Source organism: Lactuca virosa, chromosome 7 (assembly GCF_052849685.1).
Source record: "Lactuca virosa cultivar CGN04683 chromosome 7, Lactuca_virosa_CGN04683_v6, whole genome shotgun sequence".
Taxonomy (NCBI): domain Eukaryota; kingdom Viridiplantae; phylum Streptophyta; class Magnoliopsida; order Asterales; family Asteraceae; genus Lactuca; species Lactuca virosa.
The window spans coordinates 33,505,095-33,529,553 of record NC_136432.1 but is presented as its reverse complement, the minus strand read 5'-3'; the positions used below and the strand labels follow the sequence as shown (position 1 = coordinate 33,529,553).

Sequence of the window (24,459 nt, the reverse complement as noted above, 5' to 3'; positions counted from 1 at the left end):
TCGTTTGGTCCATTTTATCCATCCTCCTATCCATGGTTTTTAGCATAGCCATAACTGCTGACAAGTCTTCTGAAGCTGCATAAGCGGCCCCCCTCGTCACATCATTTCTTGGATTGTGGTATTCTCTAGAATGCTTAGAGAATTCTTCAATTAGTTGCTTTATCACTGGGGGTGCCTTCTTCGTGAGTGGACCTTGCGAGTCAAGTAATTGCCTAGTGGTAACATTTACTCCATCATAGAAGATGGAGACTTCTTGTTGACTATTGAGGTCATGATGTGGGCAATTCCTTAGCAGGCTCTTGTACCTCTCCCAAGCTTCATATAGTGATTCTCCAGCTTGTTGTTCAAAGTTAGCTATGGCTTTCTTTAGCTTGGATATCTTGGATGGCGGGCATAATTGATCAATGAACTCTTCTTTCATTTGGGCCCATGTAGTGATAGATCCTGGGGGCAATGACTTGAGCCAATCCTTGGCAGCACCCTTCAAAGTAACCGGAAGCATGCGAAGTAGCTGAGTTTCCCGAGGCACATTTGGAACATTGAAATAATCAGCTACATCATTGACTTCGTCCAAGTGTTTGTAAGCGTCTTCGTGGTCTTTGCCTGTGAAGGGGATCTCCTTAAGTAGAGCCAGGATGTGACCCTTGAGCTCAAAAGTAGCAGTAGCGGGAATTGCGGGTTGCACAAGTCCCGGTCCGGTATCATCGCATATCCTCTTCTTCCATTCCCCCATGGGGACTTCATCAATGTTAGCCATGAGAATAGCTAATTCGTCGTCGGAATCGGAAACGTGACCGAATGTAGGGTCTTCTTCTTCCTCGGTCTCGTACTCGGCGTCTTCTTTAATTGGGTCTTCGATTGTCAAAGAGGCGCTGGATGCTCCTGATTTGCTGCTCTTCTTCTTGCTGAAAACGGACTTTAGGTTCTTTAATGGCGAATTCCTTGAAGAAGCGGATTCTCCAACGGATTTTCCTTTGTTCTTCCTTAGGGCGGATTCCGGGTCGTCTAGAGGATGGATCAAAGGTGTATCAGATCCTCGGGTCATGAAACAACTGCAAATAAAACAAGAAAAACGCGTAAAAAGAACAAAAATAAAATAAAAGCTAAAACTGTGAACAGTGATGGACTCGCCGAGTTTCGTCGAGTGCACTCGGCGAGTTCAAGGTAAAAACAGAAAAATTTTCTACTTAATTTATTAAAACAGAGATTGATCAAAACCTATACTAACTACTAAATTACCTAAGAATTAACTTTGTTTAAGATAAATCCCACACAAAGGATCGATAAAAATAGAAATTAGTGCTAATTTAGAACCGTTCCCCGGCAACGGCGCCAAAAACTTGATGTGTGTGAAATGCACTGGTTTTAATCCTACTTTTGAGTTATAAATTAAGCACACAAAGGCAGTGAACCTGTCTTTTAGTGGTATAGTTGGGTAAGTAGAGTGTCGAACTCAGGGAACGGTAAATTAAAACTAAAGACTAATTTTATCTAAATTAAATAGTAAATATGGGTTTTCTCTAGTTTTACAAGACTAGAAACTTACTAATACTACTTAGGCTAAGAACTAGAAAAACAAAGATTTAACTGAATTTAATAATAAGAAGGGACTTCTGTTTAGTTCAACTCAATTGATCCTATGGTTGATATTATGGTAATAGTGCAATGGATTAATTCTTCTATTGGCTACCGATTCAAGTGATTAGCCTTGCGTTCGCTACGATAATCCTTAGAAAACAAACTAACTCAAACAGTGATCAGTTGTCTAATTTAATTTAATTCACTAGATTATTTATTCGGGTTAATTTAGACTTATAATAGCTAACTAAATTGGCCCTTTAGTTAACCTCTTGCTGATGGTCATCAAACAAGCTCACACATGAATTTACCTAATTTTTCTTATTAATTCTAGTTTCGCGTTCGTTAGTCCTAGACATATGATAAAGTGGTCACATAAACATATGGGGTTGATAATTAAAAGATGTTCATACTATTTAATTATCTTCCTATTAACAGAAAATTAGTTATCATTCACACACAAGGTTCTTTAACAAGCTAAAATTAACAAAATCACCAATATTTAATTAATCATACCATTAATCAAACCATAATATCAATTTTGTATCCCCAAACAGAAGTTTAAGAGTTTTAGCTCATGATTGAGGTAATTAACAGCAATAAAACGAATTCTAATTGTCTAACCATAATTGAGAAACAATAGATTAAGTAGAATGATGATAATGTGCCTCAAATCTTCTTCGGAATTGGATTCTAGGTTGTATCTTCGTTCTCTAGGGTTCTTCTGGCTCTTCAATCGCAGCTTGCTTCTCCCCAAAGGTTCCAGTCGTCCTTCAATCGGATTAAGACCCGCTATTTATAATTATCACAAAACAGGGGCTACTCGGCGAGTAGGTCGTGGACTCGCCGAGTACTAGTGTGAAATCCGTGTTCGGTAAGGAATCTTGACTTTTCTTTCGGGAACATTCTAATGAACTCGCCGAGTACATGCGTGGACTCGCCGAGTAGGTGTGTAGTTTTCCCTTTTTCTTCATTCTTTGGTCTCTAATTGCTTCTCCTTTTTTCCTTTCTGCTTCCAAGCATGTCTTTTGGACTGAAAACACAATATAAGCATTATTAAGTACCTTTTGTCCATATTATGCATATAATTAGCCAAAAATGAATAGAAATATATGTTAAACATATGATTAATTATGCACATATCAGTTACTTAGTTTTTGGGGTAGTCGAAGTCTGTAAGCTACAGGACCGATTCTGGCAAGAATCTCGAATGGTCCTATGTACCTTGGATTCAGTTTGTCACACTTTCCAAAGAGTATCATGCCCTTCTAGGGTGAGACCTTTAACAAGACGCGGTCACCAACCTGGAACTCCAAGGGTTTTCTCCTTTTGTCAGCGTAGCTTTTCTGTCTATCTCTGGAAGCTTTAAGTCGCTCCCGGATTTGTACGATTTTCTCCGTAGTTTCTCGAATAATTTCCGGACCAGTGAGAGCACTGTCAGGAGTTTGACCTCTAGCTAGCTGCGTGTCACCCACTTCAGCCCAGCACAGAGGTGATCTGCACTTGCGGCCATAGAGGGCTTCAAATGGAGCAGCCTTTATGCTAGTGTGATAACTGTTGTTATAAGAGAATTCAACAAGGGGTAAATGAGTATCCCATGCCTTTCCAAAGTCTATCACGCAAGCTCGCAACATGTCTTCCAAAGTTTGAATCGTCCTCTCACTTTGTCCGTCGGTTTGTGGATAGTAGGCTGTACTCATGTCCAGACTAGTTCCCAAAGAGTTTTGTAAAGACTGCCAGAAACGAGAGGTGAATCTACTATCTCGGTCTGAAATAATAGATATTGGCACACCATGTGTAATGCACGTGTTTCTAGGCTAGGCATTAATATTGCCATTATAGTCTAGGTTAACCTTTGTAACTGATTTTGAAGAAATGAAAAAGAATTATGTGTTTTATGCTTAATTATTAGGGTTTAATTAATTAAGAATAAAAATGAGCGTCAAAAATAAATATTAGATAAAGCCGATATCTATTCAGAAACTTCTAGTGGGCTTGACAAGGATTACGGCTATATAAAGAATACCGAAATCAGAGTTATAACGAAGAAGTTATGACCTGTCGGAGTTTCGCGACAAACCGGCACGGTGCCGAATGTCGTAAAAAGTGAGTTTTTGATAAACTACTTTTTGGCCTTAGTGATCTAAACGAAAGTCGTAGTGTTCGTTAAACCGAGAGTAGGTATAAAAAGAACGCCCAAATCTGACTTCGTGTGAGGAAGTTATGATTTTTCGAAGTTTCAGCTTAGCAGTAGACAGCTAAAAACTCGAATTTTAGATCGAGTGATTTTTAGCCGAAACAACCTAAACGAGAATCGAAGGTCTCGTCAATAGTAGCAAAACGGTAAAAAGACAGACGAAAACGGACGTCGGATGAAGAAGTTATGAATTTTTAACGGATTTCTTGTCCCGGTCTGTTAAAAATAATAATATAAAAATTAAAATCAAAATTAGCCGACGAAGTCTAAACGAAAGTTGTAGAGCATAATTTTACCTACGCATACATATAAAGAACGTCAAAAACGAAGCTCGTATGCGAAAGTTATGGATTTTAGAAGTTTTGGCGCGAAAATCGAGAAAAATCCCCAAAACCGAGAAATCTCGCATACGTGGACTTCGGCCACGTGTCCTCGCCTCGCATGCAACACGTGTCCGAGATTATGCTGAGTCATTCGAGCTGCTGAGTCATCCGAAGTGGTCCAATGAGAAGGCGACGCGTGCCCCCTTCCCTCGTGCATCCGAGCCTCGCAGAAGCCACGAGCCACCCATCTCGGACCCGGATTTCGGTCCAATCAGGAGCTGCCAGCGAGCCCCTCGCATGCGCAGCCCACGTGCGAGCAAGTGTTGCCCCCTTCAGATCTGCTGCCACCTGGGAGCTTCTCAGCCGTCCGATCAGAAGTCTCCCTCTATAAATAGAAGACTGCGAGCCTTCTCGGATACATTTGAAAAATTGCCACTTTTAGCCCCTTTCTTCATATTTTCTTCATTTTAATATTCCCCAAAGCCCCGATATCAATTATAACCCCCGGAATACGCCACGAAGTGCCCGAGAATCCCGAAAAAATTATCTTTTCGGTTTCGAAGCCCGACCTTTGTAGAGCCCGGTTTCTGAAAAAAAAACTCCCGGTTTTATTAGAAACGAACGTTTTAGGAAACGAATTGCTGCCCGATTATCATCAAATCATGTGAGTGTATAGTCACCTTCATCTTACACCTAGATATGAAGTATTTTATATAAAATATGTGCTACGTGTAATTATATTAATTGTTTAATTGAGGTGATTGTTGAATTGATGTTTTATACAAGTTTTAAACTGTATATGTATTTTTATCTACAAATATGTTGGGTAAAACATGGGTAGATAGTGATGTGTGATGAACTAAAAGTGATGAGAGGCCTCGATGTGATTGTGATTCAGTCATCTAGCAGAGTTTGGATGACGACCACGGACTTTCTAGACAGTCCAGTGGAACACTGGCAGGCCCGCAACATGTAGGTGTAATGAACTTGGGTGTTCATTCGCTGTACTTCATTCCCCTCATGGTTGCCTTTAGGACATGTATGGCTGAGGAAACCCCTTAGCAGTAGTGTCCATCCCGATGATATTCTTTAGGATAGGTCCCTTGTGATAAGTGTTTAGGGACGTAAAGTGAGGATAACGAGAACGGGTAATCAGGGCTATTGTTGATTGATGAACTTAATAAGTTTATTATTACTGTGGGTTGAAAACCCTATATGCTCACCAGGCTCCCAAGCCTGACCCACTCAGCTTTTTATGTTACAGGTAGTGGACCCCGAGCATAGTCGGTGGACGATGAGAGATTTTTGGATTATAGGCCAGTAGTTGTAAATAACTGTTGAAAGGCTTATAATGTCTTGTTTATGCTTTTGATCTGTATCGGAACATGACATCCCGAGGTTTTGACATGAAATGAAATTATATATTTCTTAAAGAAAGGTTTTGACAAACTTTATCATGTTTTGTATTGGGGACCAATTCCGCAACATCTTTTAAAAAGATTTCTCTGATTTTATTTTAAAAAGCATAAATTAAATCGGTCTTTTCTGGCCGAGAAATTAGGGGATGTCACACCATGCAGTCTAACAATCTCTTTGAGGTAAGTTCGCGTTAGCGTCTCCATCTTGTCGGTTTCTTTTATTGGCAAGAAATGGGCGGATTTGGTCAATCTATCGACGATTACCCAAATAGTATCATAACCACCCGATGTCTTGGGTAGCGATTTCGGCCTTCATGTTAGGCCACCAGCATAGTTTCTTGAGGTCCAGGTACATCTTGTCTGAACCTGGATGAATGGAGTATCGGGTTTTATGTGCTTCATTCATAACCACGTCTCTGTAACCACCAAACTTTGGTGTCTAGATCCGGTTTATGAAACAATAGACTCCATCATCCCTGACTTCAAAGTTCTTATCCATTCCTCTCAGGTTTCACCTGCTATGTTTTTTGGTTTCTAGGCCTCGATTTGAGCCTCTCTGATCTGTATGGACAGATGTGAATGGATTGTCATGGTCAACGACTTTACTCGGCGTCCCGAGTATTCTTTTCTGCTAAGGTCGTCAGCTACTACGTTAGCTTTACCAGGGTGATAAAGAATCTCACATTCGTAGTCGTTCAGTAGTTCCACCCACCGTCGTTGTCTCATGTTCAACTCTTTTTGATCGAAGATATGCTGGAGACTTTTATGGTCCGTGAATACTGTGCATTTCGTGTCATATAGGTAATGTCTCCATATCTTCATAGCAAATACCACTACTCCTAGCTCAAGGTCATGCGTTGTATAGTTGACCTCATGTGTCTTGAGCTGTCTCGAGGCGTAGGATATAACCTTTCCTCGTTGCATCAAAACACATCCAATCCCTTTATTAGAAGCATCACAGTACACTACAAAGTCCTCTGTCCCTTCGGGTAGAGACAAGATCGGTGCACTGCACAAAGCTCGTTTCAACGTTTGGAACGTTGTTTCTTGCTTCTCCCCCCAACTAAAAGTTACACCCTTTTGTGTCAAGGTGGTAAGCGGTTTAGCGATTCGGGAGAAATTTTGGATGAATCTACGATAGTAGCCAGCAAGACCTAAGAATTGTCGGATTTCTGTAGGTGTTTTGGGTGCTGACCAGTTTTCAATTGCCTTGATTTTGGAAGGGTCCACGTGTATTCCTTCTGAACTAACCACGTGACCCAGGAAATATACTTTCCTGATCCAACATTCACATTTTGAAAACTTCACATAAAGTTTTTCGGTTCTCAAAGTTTGTAATACTTGACGAAGATGTTGGCCATGCTCCTCTTTGCTTCTTGAGTAGATAAGGATGTCGTCAATGAAGACTATGACGAATTTGTCCAGGAATGGGCGACACACTCTGTTCATTAGGTCCATGAACACAGCAGGTGCATTCGTCAATCCGAATGGCATCACTACAAACTCGTAATGACCATAACGAGTTCTGAACGCGGTTTTGGGAATGTCCTCCTCCAAAATCCGTAACCGGTGATACCCGGATCTTAAGTCTATTTTCGAGAAGTAGCTCGCACCTTGAACTTGGTCAAACAGATCGTCAATGCGAGGCAAAGAATATCGATTCTTGATGGTAAGTTTATTCAGCTCGCGGTAGTCTACGACATACGGAATGATCCATCCTTCTTCTTTACGAATAAAACCGGTGCTCCCCAGGGTGAGAAGCTTGGTCTTATGTGTGACAACCCGAAATTTCTATTCTGTATAACCATTCACTTCAATAGGAGTCAAAACAGTTTCTGCTAATTTTCAAGCTTTTTGGAATAAGTTTGAGTATTTTAAGATTAGTACTTCAGGAGATAACAGGAGAGAGGATGCCCTAGGGTTTATTGTGCAACAATATTATTCCAAAACTCCAAGAGTTTGGAGTTTACGGCCTAAACAAAGGTGTTTACGGCCGTAAACCCTAAAAGAGGGTATAAATATGACACTTAGTCATTATTTATCACTTTTCACAATTTCAAGATCCAAAACTCAATTCTCTCTCAAGTATCATCGACTTTTCTTCTTGATCTTCAACATTGTAAGTATTTCTAGCCCTAAAAAGTTGATATCTTACTTAATCTAGTGATCTAACATGATTCCATCCGTGAAATCATTCCAAAAGTGTAGATCTTCAAGTTTCACCAAGAACACCAAGAACACACACTAGTGTTCTTGGACTTTTAGCACCTTTTCAAGCTTCTACCTAGTAAGTACTTCTATCCTAGAGTATTATAGAGCTTGTTACACTTCTAAACATCAAGAAAACAACCAAGAAACCAAAGATCAAAGGGTGTTTACGGTCCAAGATGTTCTTGGACTGTAAACCCCAAAAAGGGTGCCAAAGTGTGCCCTAGTCCCTTCTAAGCCTTGGAAACTAGCCTAGATCCCTTCCTTGATGTGCTTAGTACTTGAAAACATCAAAAGACCATAAACCATTCTGGTTTACGGCCGTAAACCCAAAGGGAAATGGTCCAAGGACCGTAAACTCCTAAAAGGAGTGAAATGGTGCCCTGATCTCTTCCTAAAGCTTAAACATGAAGTAGGAATGCTTATTGTGATCTTTAAGGCTTCAAAACACAAAATGGTCAAAGAAACATGAGTTTACGGCCGTAAACTCATGGGTTTACGACCGTAAACTCAATGAGTTATGGTCACAAAACCGTAAACTCAAATAAAGGGTCCCCTTGAACCCTAAACTCAATAGCAATGTCCTACAACACTTAGATGCAATCCTTACGACTTATAGCACTTAAATAAGGTGTTTTACATGTCCTAGGATGTCTTAACATTGTTAATTAGTTGTTTAAAGACTAATTGGATACATATATGTGATATTATATGTTAAACTAGGATCATTGTGTGTGTACAAGTCTTCACATGACACCTAGCATCCTATACATTCCGTTCATCCAAACCACTCACTACAGGTGAGTTCATACCCCTTAATTAACCTTTTAAATGTTTTTAAATGCTTTTATGGGGGGGGGGGGAATACAAGTTGAACTATTATAGTTATTATATCAATCACATGTGATTAATAACTACCAAACAAGTAGATTTTTTACTTTTCAAACTGTGTTATCAAACTGTTTTACTTCAAACTGTTTTACAAACTCTTTTACATATCAAATACTTTTATTAAACTCTTTTAACTCATATTCTGTGTATCTATATGGATATAATTATATAAGTAGGATTGAAAGGACTTAGGACTGATAGCTCACCTTACTTCATGTTCCTTGTTTGGTTGTGGACTTAGGGTATTCGAGTTATTTGTCTGAAGTTCGTTTGAATCCTAGTTATATATCATGTATATGTGTATAGATATAAAAGGTTACTTCTTTCATTCAGTTCAATGCCTTTGGGTAGCAAAGGTATACAAACATGTTCATATACACAAACAACATTACTAGTAAACTATAATAGGTATAGTTTAGGAAGATACTATTACTAGAACAATGAAACATACAATGAGTCAGTTCATTCATGAGTAATACATAGTGATGAGAAACAAACATAATACATAGTGATGAGAAACAAACATAATACATAGTGATGAGAAACAAACATAATACACAGTGATGAGAAACAAAACATACAAGCTAGACAGAGAAAGAACACACAATACAGCTAGCACATACATATACATATACATATACATTACTTACAGTTATGTGAGCCACTTAACGGGGGCATGGCACTACCTGTCATGACCCGTTTTGTATCCAGAATCTCCTTAAATGGGGAGCGTATGAGTTTGTGTATAGATCTATACTGGATTGACTATCCTACACCTTGCTGCTCGTTACAGTGGGACTTGCAAGTCTACGGGTGCCAAACGTCATTTCTTACGACGTCTTACATCGTCGTTTTACTATAGAGTCGGTAGCAGGATACAGGCCGATCACATGGTACTTTAAATAACAAATAGTTTAAAGTAATTAGTACAGCAGTAGTTACTTAATACAACACTACAATACTATTTCATTTTCCCTTTACATTTACTTTGTGATATTCACACAATAAACAATAATGTAAAAACTATATTTTTGGTTAATGATAGTCAGATTTGGGAAAATACATACTCTTACAAGAGACACACACACAGACACTAGATGCCTTGGTAGAAGGCTACTTTTAGTAGGAAACATAGGGTTTTCTAGGAGAGTTCAAACAATTACAAACTTTTACAAAACTTATACATTACAGACTTACAAACACTTTCATACAAATACAGACGCTAATATACTTATGAACTCACCAGCTTTAAAGCTGATCTACACTTTCAAAATAACTTGTATTCTCAGGTCGCCAGTAGACAGGTACCGGAGCCAGGTTTTTGAGAAGATGGAGCTCGTTCAAGACTCATCTTTTATTTTGATGTATATTTTTGGTGTCTATAAAACTTGACAGAACACACTTGTATGAATTTATATTATTAATGCAATGGATGATGTTGTTGCTTGTTTACTACTTTGCATTGTTGTGATACTGAACATGACGTCCTCCACCCCCGAACGTTTTCGCCGTTCCGGTTTTGGGGTGTGACATTATGATACCTTTGTTAAGGAGTTTGTTAAGTTGGCTGGATAATTCCTGCATCTCAGAAGGTGCAAGATGATAGGGGGATTTGGTTACAGGGGTAGCCCCAGGGATTAAGTCGATTCTGAATCCGACTTGTCATTGGGGAGGCACTCCTGGAAGATCGTCGGGAAAAATGACAGGAAAGTTGCAGACCTCAGGAATGCTCGCGATGTCTTTCACTTCTTGCTTTTTGTCTACCACGTGAGCTAAGAAAGCACAATACTCTTTGTGAAGGTACTTATGTGCCTTAATGCAAGAAATGATCTGAAGGTTTGTTTCGGGTTTGTCGATGTAGATGATAAGAGTTTCGTTAGTTGGCAAGTTCAGACGAATGGATATTTCATAGCATAGGATGTTGGCATGGTTAGAGCATGTAGGGTTTCAAAGTACTCCATGGATGATGGCAATGGCCCCCCCTTGATGAAGTGTAGGTTAAAAGCCCAAGACTTGTCTTTTCCCTATAAATAGTCATGTATTATTCATTATTAGGGTTAAGAGTGAGACAAAATGTATCCGCCACGTTGTGAGGTTTCTTGTAGAGTTAGATTCTGATTCTTAAAGTGCAATCTGTTCCTCATAATTGAATAAATCGAGTGATCATTCGACATATCTTCATATTTGTGTTTGTTCTTATTTTCCGCATCTTGTTCATCAAATCTCAATTAGGGTTTTATTCCCAACAAGTGGTATCAGAGCGGGTCTTTGAAGATCTATTGATTTTTGAAGTATCGGTTCTTGGTTTGATGATTTTCTGCACAAGTTATTGAAGATTACTGGTGTTTTGGTGTCTTGGAATCAATTTTTCTGATCAAGCAACTGTTCATGAAGATTTATGATATTTTCTACTGTTCATCTGGTATTATTTCAATCCAATTCGTTTTTCTGTTTGTATTTTCTGATTGGATCTGAATTCAAATGCATTGTCGTTGGATTTGTTTCATTGGTATTGGGCCATTTATTCGAGACTATACTCTTCATAATCCATCTTTTATAATCCAACATGTTTCAAGCGTTCCGTTTGCGTCACTTCTTCTGGGTATGGTTTTTCAAAGTTTGATCTTTCTAAGTTCGTCAAAATTAACAATCGACGATTGACTGATACCAATGTTTCTCAACGCTTGAATATCGATCGTTGCTTTGATGCTATTACAAGTCGACCCATCTGTAAATATCGTATCTTGAATTCTTTGTTCTTCCATTCATGAGTCGTAATCTGTAAACGATACTATTGTTAAAATCAAATTTTGATTTTGGGTTCAAACTTGTCAATCCGTTCTTTCATAGAATATCGATTTTGTCTTGTGATTGTATTGATCGGAGAAAGTTGTTTTTGGTGTTTGTCAATATTCGATTTTGATGGTCAAAGAAAGAAAAGTCAAAATTGGATTATGTAAACGAAGGCAGTTGGGATGGATTGGCAATTTTATTTGTTAATCACACTTTTAGAACGAGCCCTCACAGTTAATAAGTTCAATAAATATCTTAAATTCGTATTTCAAGCATCACAGTTTGAATCAATTATTCCTCAATCGGAATAATGATGACAGTTGAACAGAGGCTATCAGAGCGCTGTGTCTCGCATCAAATTGTTTCTTTTGGGTTTCGCAGTTGTTGATTCACAATCGGGTTTGGAATTTAAGTGGATTGATTTAAAGATGTTCTCAATGGTCAAACGAAAAAGTCAAAATTTTGAGTTCAGGAACAAATTGATTTGAAGACCTGTTCGCAATCCTCAAGTGGGTCTCGTAATCGGGACTTAAATCTTCAATCGAAATTGGATCCGTGATTGGAACAGAAGGAATTGATCAGAATTATTTGGCATTCGGAACAAGAACAAAATTCAGAATTAAAAATCAGGTCTCGGAATCGAAATGGTTGTGTGCTTATTCGCAATTGAAAGTCAAAGGCACATTCATAAAAGTCAAAATTGATGTGAACCTATCTTACCTGGAATGTTCGGCTCGCACTCGTTATTGCTCAAAAACGAACCTGGAATGAACGTGGATTCGTTTGTTAGCCTTGGAACGAAAGTGGGGAAAGCGAACCTGTGATTGGATTCAGTTTGGCTAAGGTTTCGCTTTTGTTCGCATCGTGATGCTCAGACCGAACATGGTTTCGTTTTTGTATCAACAAACTTGGATTCGGTTGCTTGTGCTCAAAACGAACATGGAACGAACTTAGGTTCGTTTGTTAGTATTTGGAATGAAAGCACTTGGAACGAAAGGAGGGAGATTCGCTTTGGGTGTACTTGGAACGAACGGTGGCTGATATTGGACTCGGAGCGAACCTATTGCAGTCGTGTTCGTTCAATCTCATCTAAATGGGGAAGATGACTAATGTTACATTTTTGGTCCCTGCAACTCCAGCGAATTGGCACTTTTGGTCCCTGTTGTTTTCACAGTTTGGTATTTTTGGACCATTTCTAGTTTTTGTTACAAATAAAGGGGTATATTGATGCAAAATTTCAATTCCAGCCCCTGTCTTTCAGCAAGTGACAGTTTCTGCCCAATATTCATAAAAGTTTACAACTTTGAGGGCCGGTGAACAGTTTTGGATTTTTTAACGCACACATTTTTTGATGAACAGAAAATTATGGATTCCATCAAGTCTTAGCGGTTTGGAAAGTCGTTTTTCATGATAACGTCAAATTTTCACGACTTTTTCGGATTTTATACTTCATTGTATATATCATTTTATCACGGGGAAGCACAATAATTTTTTATCCATTCAAGATCATTCTCATGAGCATTTGAAGGCTTTATAATCATGTTTTTGATTATAAATCGGGGGAGAATTTGGTATGGCCATTCGAAATTGGATTTGTGACTTTTCAAATTTAAAGATTTTTGATAAAGCTTGTGGTAGAATTATGAAGGTAGCTTTTACAGTAGAAGTTCTTCATCGAGCTCTGCTAAAGCTTTTACAGAAGTATCATTTATAGTAGAAGTTCTTCATCGAGCTCATCTAAGGACTTGTTATATCTCCGACTTGTAGTATTTTCTCGATCAAGTGGCATTACGAATCTTAAAATTTGGGTTGTTACATGATAATTTTTGGTGGCTTATATCATTAGCTTATTTGAAGATCATTATGACTTGGAGGGGGAGCTCTTCAAAGACAAGAAGTGATTTGGTTTCTTTGTTCTGAAATGGGTTTTTATGGCGGGTTTGGATTTATTGAAGATCTTTGGGATTACATCAGAAAATGAAGTTTAAAAACATTACTTCAGTGCTTAGTTTTTATATATATCCAAGAACCCGTGGTTGAAGACTATTGAAGAATCAAGATTCATGGATTCCTTCAAACATTCCTCGTTGCAAGATCTTTTCTTATTTGTTAGATGCTTGTTTTTGAAGTTAAAGCATTGTCATCCATTCCATACTTTGAGGGGGAGATTGTAGGGTTTCAAAGTACTCCATGGATGATGGCAATGGGCCCCCTTGATGAAGTGTAGGTTAAAATCCCAAGACTTGTCTTTTCCCTATAAATAGTCATGTATTATTCATTATTAGGGTTAAGAGTGAGACAAAATGTAGCCGCCACGTTGTGAGGTTTCTTGTAGAGTTAGATTCTTATTCTTAAAGTGAAATCTGTTCCTCATAATTGAATAAATTGAGTGATCATTCGACATATCTTCATATTTGTGTTTGTTCTTATTTTCCGCATCTTGTTCATCAAATCTCAATTAGGATTTTATTCCCAACAGAGCACAACCAATCCATACCTATTATGGCGTCAAAACTTTTGATAGAGGTGCATAAGGTCTATTTGGAACGAAAAGTTATTCAAGATAAGGGTACATCCTATGTATATATCATTGGTGTATTCGGATTTCCCGTTAGCCATTTCGACTGTGAAAATTTTATTTAGTGGTTGGGAGTTTTGATTTAGCAGGTGTTTGAAATTATGACTTACAAAGCTCTTCTCAGCACCACAATAAAATAGAATGCATGCATAAGTATTGTTGAGAAGAAACGTACCTGTGACCACTGCAGGGTCTGTCACTGCTTCTTCGTGATCCATTTCTAGAATCCTCCCAACTCCACCGGCATTTCCAGCTTTCGGACAATATCGCTTGAAATGCCCCACATCACCGTATTGGTAGCATGCTTGACCTACTCTAGTGGCAGGCACTTGATTAATCGGTTGGGGTGGTGATCTACAGAATCGGGCAGTATGCCCTTTTCTGTTGCAGTTACGACACTGCATTTCCCGACAAATTTCGTTATGGTGAAAATTACATTTGTTGAATTTGGGGAGATTACCAGCATAAGGCTTAGATGGTGCAAGGTTAGCTGGAACAGCAGCAGGTACAGTAGCAGCATGGACCGCCACTAATTGTTGCTTCTTTGAGGGTTCCTGAGAAGAATTGCCCTTTTTCTTATTCCAGGCTTTCTTCTTGCTGTTGTTGTTGTTACTGTTGTTGTTGTTGTTGTTGTTTCCCTTGGATTGTTCTGGGGCAACAACCACTGAGTTTTGACGGGCTCCGTGCTCGATGAGCGACTGTGCCAGTTCCTTGGCATTGTCAAAGGTAACAGGCCTAGAAGCTATGACACTTGCCTGAATCTGGGGTGACAGCCCCCAAATATACCTTTCTATCTTTTTGCTCTTCAGAGCAACCATTTCTGGACAAAGTATCGCTAAGTCACAAAATCGATTTGTATAGGTTGTTATGTCTGAACCAACCATAGTAAGACCCCAGAGCTCTTGCTTAAGTTTCTGAATTTCACCCAGCGGGCAGTACTCCCGCATCAGCATGGTCTTCAAGTTCTCCCAACTTATGGAGTTAGCCACTACCAAGGTTAATGACTTAACATGGTCGTTCCACCATGTTAGGGCTCTGTCAACAAAGGTACAGACAGCAAATTTGACTTTGCTACCTTCCGGGCAGGAGCAGATCTCGAATACTGCCTTTGTTTTCTCGATCCATTGCCTTAACGCCATCACTCCTCCAGTCCCATTAAAAGTCCTGGGTTTAGCGTTCGAAGATTCCTTATAGGTACACTGCCCGTAATTCTCGCCGTGGTTGGGGGGATGTGCACCAGTTCCTGATCCACCTGTACTAGGGGTGTTTATATGAGACATAGCAGCTGCAACAGCTGTCGTGGCCGCCGCCTGAAACATGGCAGCGTCGAATTGAGGAGGTGGTGGCGGAGGGGGTGTTGGCGCTTCATTAACATTAACACGCCTTGGTTTTCTTCATGGAGGCATCTTTTACTATAAAATTTAAAAGATGAAAAGATGGTAAGATATCAAGAGTGAATATGAATATGATATCTCTGAACTAAAATACTTAGTTCAATATGAATCTTGTAAAGAATTGGTAATAAAAGTCTATTACAAGTACAACTTGCAAAAAGATAATATGAACTTGAGTGATTATTTTTCAAAGAGTATGAAAATACATGTCGATTGTATTGGTATATTAAGTACATATAGTCTGGAAAACTTAACCTTAAAGCAGGTCTATAATATACCACAATACTGGGAAAATATCGACATCAAACCGACCTACCAAAAATGAAATTTTCGCGGTCATACTAAAAAACATGAAAAATAACACTAGAACATATTTATAGATTTACACTATAACCAAAATACAATATGTTGTTTGGAAAGTTGGACCTATCTAAAGGTCTACATTACACCTGTTGGATTAATGTCTAAGTCCATAACTATAATTGGTAAGACTTGACCCGACCCGGCATGGTCCATTTGGGTTGCATGGCATCATGCATTTGGATAGACTATAATGAGAGAAATAACACTTAAGGTTGGTTAATATATTATAAGTTCTAATATATTAATAAGGTTATTTAATTAGTATTGATCAAGAATTAATTTGGAATTAATTAAGTGATCAAAAGGAGACTAATTAAATATATGGGTTGATTGTGTAAATCATTCATTCTTATATATGTGGGCTTGTGATCCAAGATTCCTTATGTTGGACTAAGTCCATGGGGTGACCCATGGATACTCCATGGAGGTTAAAATCCATGGAGCATAAGGAATGAGTAAAGTTATGAGTTACATGGTGTAACCCTAATAGCCACCATATAAAAGAATCCTATGGCTCAAGAAATCGTGCACTAATGTGTGAGTGTGAGGGCTAGACGATTTCAAGGAGTGTTCAAGTTTCTCTCAAGTTATTCCAAGTGTATTTGGTGTTGTGTGAACCATTTGAGGTGTCACACTTGGGGCACTAGGCACTCAAGCTTCATGAAGACATTCTACATCAAAGAGGTATGTATTCTATCTTGTTATATTTATTATTGTGTATGCTAGATTAGGATAATACCTGGATGTTCATAATTGTATGTATAATAGAGAAAACATAGATCCAAGGTATTTAGGATTGCATGTACACTTAGGAGTGTAAGAATGCTCAAAACCCATCAGTGGTATCAGAGCCTAGGCTTGTTTTCTTGTTATACTTGCAAAAGTAGCTGAAAAATCGAGTTGGATGCATATATTCGATTGTTTTGGCTGGAATTGGACTAGGAACATTACCCTAAGATGTTTTTGGACTTATAAACTTGTTTTTGATGTGGTAATGTTCATGCTAATCCAATTTCTAAGATAATTGTCATAATTTCAAGATTTGTATTAGTTTGTATGTTCATGCTAATTTCTTGAAGATTGATGATTTGAATTATCTTGTTCTTATGAGGTTCTTAGATTAATAGAAAAGTTGTGTGAAATAGTTGTTTTCAATCCATTTTAATCTAAGAGTTGATTCCAAAGTGTGTTTTTGTAACTTGTCCTCAAGTTATATGAAAAGTCACATTTAAGAATCATAAAACTCATAAAAGTTGGCAAAGGTTACAAAATGAAGAGTCTAGTTCTAATTAAATAGTTTTATGACTCCATAACTTGTCCTCAAGTTATGGAGGTTCAAGAGTCTCTTCATTAAATTAAAAAAAAAAGTGTAACCTTAATTAGTTCCATAAGTTACAATAAAAAAAAAGTTATTTTTTTTTATTAATTAGTTTAAAGTCTTCCATAACTTGTCCTCAAGTTATGGAACTTGAAGAGTTTTTTTTAATTAAAACTACTTTAAACTCATAAGTTATGGAATTAATTAGTTTTGAATAGTTTCAAAACTTGCCCTCAAGTTTTGGAATTTGAAAAGTTTTCACTTATGAATACTTTAATTCCAAGTTAGCCCTTAGAATTTTAAAAGTTAAAATTCAACCCTTATACTTTATAATATTATAAGTTAATAATATTTATATATATGTATAAGAGTAAAGTCAGTCTTACCGTTAGTAGGCCTCATTCACGAAGCCGGTCTATAAGGGGGGTATAAGGTTACTGCCTATAAAATGGCAGTTTAATGGGTGTCCACTCTCACCCACCGCTTCCTTGACTGGTGGAGGGTCGTTAGCCGAACGGGTAGGACAAGGACTATAATTCTCCTTTCATTAAAAGTATTAATGATAAATACTAAGTAACTAAACTCTTATTAATACCCAATCTTAGTTACTTAGGAAAATGTGAATTTGGTGCTAACCCATGAAATTACACTTTGCACTTTGCTTAAGTCGTTAGTGGAGCGTGTGTGGTTAACCGGCACACTAACCTGGTCTTAACAAGGTAGGCAAAGGGTAACTTAATATTTATCATAGTATCGGTGGAGCGTGTGTGGTTAACCGGCACACTGATTAAGGGGTAAATATTAAGGGTACCAAGTATATTTGCATGGTTATTCACACCTTGTTTTGTGATCCTCGGCATCCCAGTCACAAAACCTGAAGGGCACACTCGAGATTGAAACATGCCTTTGAACAGTTCAATGAATCTCAAAGATCTAGGAATTTCAAATCCAATTAAAACCTAATAAATTATTTCGTTTTTCATGGTGGAAATTGGTGAATCGTCATTCACCTACCTTCAAATATTTTATAGCTTGGATTACGGCATCCCTCTTCTAAGTTATAAAATAGTTTGTTGGGTCCTAGCCTTAATATTTCATATTGGGTGTCATATTAAGGACTTTAAATCAACTATCTTGAATATCTCCCAAAAAGATGTCTGGTCTAGACATTTATGATCTTCCCAAATCTCTTGAAACAAGCTTTCCTAAATGAAGATGATGTCCTATGGATATCATACTTCTTTCACCTCCTCCAATTATTCTCCCTAACCCACAAGTTCCTAAAAAGTTTAAGGTCACTCAAGCCCTATTGGCAAGGCAAGGTCTAGGTGTGATCACATCTTGGAGATGTAGTCACATATTGACAAGCCGGGAGAGTTGGGTGTCAAAGTCTTGAGAAAGTTGGTGGCTCAACTACTTTCTAAGTCACATAGTGAGTTCTTTTGGGAATCCTATGAAACAGACTAAGACAAGACCCTTAATGATCTTATCTATTTGCTAAGATCAACTTCCTAAAACGCTATGGACATTGACAATGATGACATTGGATATCCAGTAAAGCTCTCTCTTCCCAATGGAAAGGGATCGGCCATAGTCAACTCGGTTGACCCAATGGTAAAGAGAGAGGCGAAGTCTGAGATAGTCCCATTATCAAGGGCCCATAGGTAACTATTGCCAAAGGAAGGGACATTGGTTACGAAGCTGCCAAATTTACCTAAGGATGTTAAAGTCAATAAGTTTGGCTCTACTTCAGGTAAAGTCCATTGTCTAACTCTATTAAGTACATGCTGATTCTGATCGCGAAGATGGATTTCAATCGCATGGTTCGGTGATCAGAATTTTGGGCTATTACTTAAGAGTTATGATATTTATATTGCTTAGGAATAGATAACAACAAGGTTTTCATATGGATTGTAAGGATAAGTTTTTCCGCAAAGTTTTAAAATAAAAGAAAAAGGTTTTGATTTTATTTATTTTAAGTATCCTTACAATGACATTTGTGAAAAGTTGTTGCTTATAAGATTCCATTGATAGCAATATTGGAAAAATGGATTTGATTCTTTCGGTTGTGGTAGTGTCTAATATTACCAAATAAGGAAAGATTCTCATCACCCAAGGTTCAATTGGACCGAAACTTGGAATCATGCAAGTTGTATAGTATGATGAATGAGAACTTTCAGCTTGGAAAATTAAGACTAATTCCTTATGTGAATAAGGAAAGGACTAAGGGATCGAGTACACATTCTTGTGCACTGGTCAAGTCCACCACAAAAGATCAAGAAGACTATTTGTCATGATTTACTTAAGTTCAGTAAATATGGTTATACTTATAAGTTTAAGTATAAGTCTGTAGCATTGGAGAAGTTTCAATGTGAGACAGAACGAATAAGAAGAATCAAAGAATGGCAGAAAGATAAAAGTTTCTCAAATCTGAAAAGATGGGAGAGTATTTTAGTATCATGTTTATGATCATCTTAATTATTAAGATACCATATCACAATTGGTCCTCTAAAGTCATCTTAGTGCATTCTTATGACTAAGAAGAGGAGTCATGAATTGTTGAAATGGTTAAATCAAAAAGATGAGTCATACTTCGTTCCAAAACAATTCTTAGAGTCATACTCCAAGATTGTAACTTGAGTGACATATCTTAAAGAGGGTTTGTTAACACTAGTCAAATGTAAGAGTAAAAGGTTATCTACTCTTGTACATTTGAAATTGGTAAGTTGTGATGTTTTGGATAAAACAGAGACCAACTTAGGCCAATTGTGTAAAGTGTTAGTCTTGATAAAGAATCCGCACTATCTCTTGAATATTTGACAAGGGAGTCTTATATGTCAAGAGGACAGTGGGAGTCTTAAAGCTCTTGAAAGTTTCAAGACTTAATCAAGAATAAAACCTAAAGTCCTTCACTAGCACACGACTTGAGGTTTATAACCTATCGTGTTGAAATTTTTGTGCCTATTCAAGTTGGCTTTGCATAGGAGTTATGAGAGTTCTCAATTGGTTGCACAACTACTTGGAAGCAATGGCAGGCACCTGAGCTGCCAAATGGCAAGAATTTAAGATTGCACAAGTTTAGTCAATATGAGTTTGGATTTGTCACTAACCTTGTCTTGTGATTATGGTTTTGACAAATTCACATGGATAAGAACACATACACTATTAAATCTAAGTGTCATAAGGTTTCTCTCCGATTCATGAAAATGATGGTGAGGAAACACTTTCACTAAGTAGATTTTAACTAGATAGCAATTGTGATATTTGCATTCTCAAAGTCGTTAGTGGAGCGTGTATGGTTTACCGGCACACTAACATGGACTTGTGAGAAGTGGCAAAGGTCTAAACAATTGAGACTATGATTACGACATCCCTTTTCATAGTTCTAAAATAGTTTAGACACACATGTGAGCTATCTAAGAGAGGTGTATGATTTTGATAAAGTTTTATCAAAACAATCTAGTATCAGAAATCTGAACTTTGGTAAGAAAGTCAGCTGATTTCTGAGTACATGTCAAAGCTAGTGGGAGCATAAGTGTTATGCTAATAATCATCATGTTAGTGGGAGCATGATAATTATGATAAAGGTTGCAAGTTAGCAATGTTAATTATAGAAAACAAAAGTTTCAATTCGTGAGGTTGCAGGGGTTGAAAAAGTTGTTTTGCTATAATTAAGGGAGAGGAAATTATACTTCATTTCAATTCTAAAAGCTTAGATTGAGATTTTAATCGTATTTAATCAAGGTTATATATATGAATTTCATGTTGGAATGGCTCAACATAAGGAAATTCTATATATGGGTCCATTATTTGCGTTCTAAAATTCGATTATGATTACGACATCCCTTTTCATAATCTGAATTTTGAGAACTTGGCAAATTGAAATGGAAATATTATAGCAAAAGACTGGTTTAGTCTTTATGTGAGACATCATGAATCGTGTCCCATATGCTTCGGATATAGGATCGATTACATGTGCTATATTCATCCTTTCTAAAATTTTCCAAATGCCTGGGGCATTATGAAGGGAAAAGGTCTAGAATTGGATATGACTAAAATGATTAAGCAATTGTTGAGGACAATATAAGGTTTACCAAAGATTGGTTGCTCAAGGACAGTTGGAAGTATAATGTTAATTCTGGAAGGACCATATTGACATAATCTATAAGGAGGCAACTCTTGTTCAGAAGTGATAGTCAAAATGGAATATGGAAATGTTTCAAAGTTAGAAATTATTCAATCTGTGTAAGATTAGGAAACTTAATGAAAGAAGGATGTTTCCAAGGAGCTGATCTCCTTTGGAATGCTCTGTAATGATTGTTGTCAAGTCTTTCTGACTTCGTGCATAATCATTAAGAGGATCAATGCATATAAGTTTAGAATCTAACAGATTTCAGTAAATGGCATGAATTTGGAATTCTTGCATTTGCAGTAAGGATTTGGGACTGTGAAAAGAGGATCATTGGAGTGATGTTCAATTGATCTATTTTACAAAGTAAAGATCATAGACAAATATAGTATGCATACTTGGTGTATGGCATGACTAGTGTTTAGAAAACATAGTGTACATGCTTGGAGCATGGGACAACTATTGTTTTAAATTCAAGTATAAAGTTGATAAAACCGAAACAATGAATAATGAGTAATCAGTATGGTGATAAATAAAAGTGTTTATTTATATTCATAGGGTTTGATACCATATTTGATTCATTTATTCTTGTGTTTCACTTTGCATGTTTTGACTTCCAGAATAACTAAGTCGCTCTTCCTGAATGATTAAGTTATTCAAACCATCCACAGTCGGTCATATGTTGGAAGTAGATATGAATCAAGACTGTCATGGGTTGGTTTGTAGAGGTCCAAGTTGGTGGACAAAGTGGTGCTACAACACTCATGAGTGCTCATAAGTTCTGAGTATTGGATTCAACCCGCGATGATTTGAATCACTTCATGGATTTTATCACGAGTGATCATGAGACGATAATATCTTATATTCTTCAAACCTAGAGATATGAGTTGTTACTATGAGTTGGTTATACATTGATTGCACGAAAACGCATTGGTAACTCAATGTTATAAAACGTGCCTTTGTGTATGATTCAACAAGTAGTAGAACAAGCCATATGAGTCGAAGTTTATCCATTCCTTTTACCTTCGGGATAAAAGCGATATCTGTGGGCCCCTCGATGATTTAAAGATGATACATGTGAGTGCTTGGCCAAGCCAGGACTGATTTTATTTGTTCAATCAGTCAGTCATCATGAATCGAAAATCGGGAAACAACAAATGGACGGAGAGAATGATTGATAATCCATGTCTCAGTCCATATGATATCTAGAATGGAGGAATATATGATCCCTTATCTAATGGACAAGTCATTGACAAAGGTCAGAGTTCATCGACAAGGTCAGAGTTCGACAGAAGCTTTTGAGAGCTACGATTGTTGATCGGTTCCTGAAGTCATACGCAATAATAGTTTTAGACTTATCTAAGTGGGAGACTGTTGGATTAATGTCTAAGTCCATAACTATAATTGGTAAGACTTGACCCGACCCGGCATGGTCCATTTGGGTTGCATGGCATCATGCATTTGGATAGACTATAATGAGAGAAATAACGCTTAAGGTTGGTTAATATATTATAAGTTCTAATATATTAATAAGGTTATTTAATTAGTATTGATCAAGAATTAATTTGGAATTAATTAAGTGATCAAAAGGAGACTAATTAAATATATGGGTTGATTGTGTAAATCATTCATTCTTATATATTTAGGCTTGTGATCCAAGATTCCTTATGTTGGACTAAGTCCATGGGGTGAACCATGGATACTCCATGGAGGTTAAAATCCATGGAGCATAAGGAATGGGTAAAGTTATGAGTTACATGGTGTAACCCTAATAGCCACCATATAAAAGAATCCCATGGCTTAAGAAATCGTGCACTAATGTGTGAGTGTGAGGGCTAGACGATTTCAAGGAGTGTTCAAGTTTCTCTCAAGTTATTCCAAGTGTATTTGGTGTTGTGTGAACCATTTGAGGTGTCACACTTGGGGCACTAGGCACTCAAGCTTCATGAAGACATTCTACATCAAAGAGGTATGTATTCTATCTTGTTATATTTATTATTTTGTATGCTAGATTAGGATAATACCTTGGATGTTCATAATTGTATGTATAATAGAGAAAACATAGATCCAAGGTATTTAGGGTTGCATGTACACTTAGGAGTGTTAGAATGCTCATAACCCAACAACACCAACTTACTGAAAATAAAAAATTTAGCCGAAGTCCTAATCTATAACAAAATTGGAAGTAGAATAAACACAACTTCCTGATGTTTGTTTTCCATTAGCTGTCTTTCCAAAGTAGTCTGATGCTCCCTTAATTCTCTTATTTCCGTTAGGGCAGCATTCATTTGGTTTTGCAGTGCCTCGGTGTGGGTTTGGGATTCATCTTGAATTTCTTCTAGACGACGAATATCCGCAGTGTTGATTTGTGTCGTTGCATTGACTTCCAGGATCCGGTTTATCGAAACCCTCGCCTGATCGGTTTGGCGAGCTATACGATGAACAATGACAGGAAGAGCCCTGTCGGTTGATCCTCCGTTACTGAGGTCGTAGAAATCTCGGCACATTCCATAGGGTGGGCGCTGGCCCTGCTGTTGGCTCCAGTGGTATATGTGATCTCCCCAAACTGGCGTTGGCCCTTGATATTCTTGCCTGACTGCGGGAGGTGGAATGGCTGGTGGGGGATTGATTACTGTGGGTTCTGTGTCAGTACCCTCTGAATCTTCATCTTCATCTTCTTCTTCCTCTTCTTCTGGATCTTCTTCTTCCTCTTCTTCTGGATCTTCTTCTGGATCCTCTTCCGGATCCTCTACTATCCATCCTTCGTTACCGTGGTTCGGAAAATAAGGGTCCCCTGGTAAATGATATCCGGCCATTGTGTTTGTGCGAGAATAAGGACATGAGAAGTGCATGAAAAACTAAAGCATATACTATTAAACATCGATGTTACAATATTCTTATAGTATTTTTTATTTTGTTGTAGTTGGTAAGTTTTAGACTTGTTGCAACACTACTTTCACGCCCAAACACATGTTGGTCATATCTCAAACAAATATAGTTGATCAGGCTATATTAATCCCAGATATGATTACATAACTGCCCAGGTTTGACTGCAGTGTTCAACATCCAAATACTTTTAAGTTCTTATGACTGTGATATTGTACTTGTAGGTATGAGTGTTAGGATACTTCTTGTAAAAATACTTAAAATTTCAAAAGTATACTTGTAGTCAGAGCTCTCAGCCCCAAAGGTATTTATAGTTTGTATATCTTTTATGGATTGATATACTAAGTTCACTATAAACAATGCTCTGATACCAATCAGTCACA

General features: G+C 37.6%; 1 non-coding gene across 1 annotated transcript; it reads left to right on the top strand.

The window, feature by feature from the left end:
• Window positions 1–266: 266 nt before the first annotated feature.
• Window positions 267–373, top strand: LOC145128016 (small nucleolar RNA R71). The gene has a single exon (XR_013716619.1). It is a non-coding gene; the product is annotated as a small nucleolar RNA R71 (small nucleolar RNA).
• The last annotated feature ends 24,086 nt before the right edge of the window (window positions 374–24,459 follow it).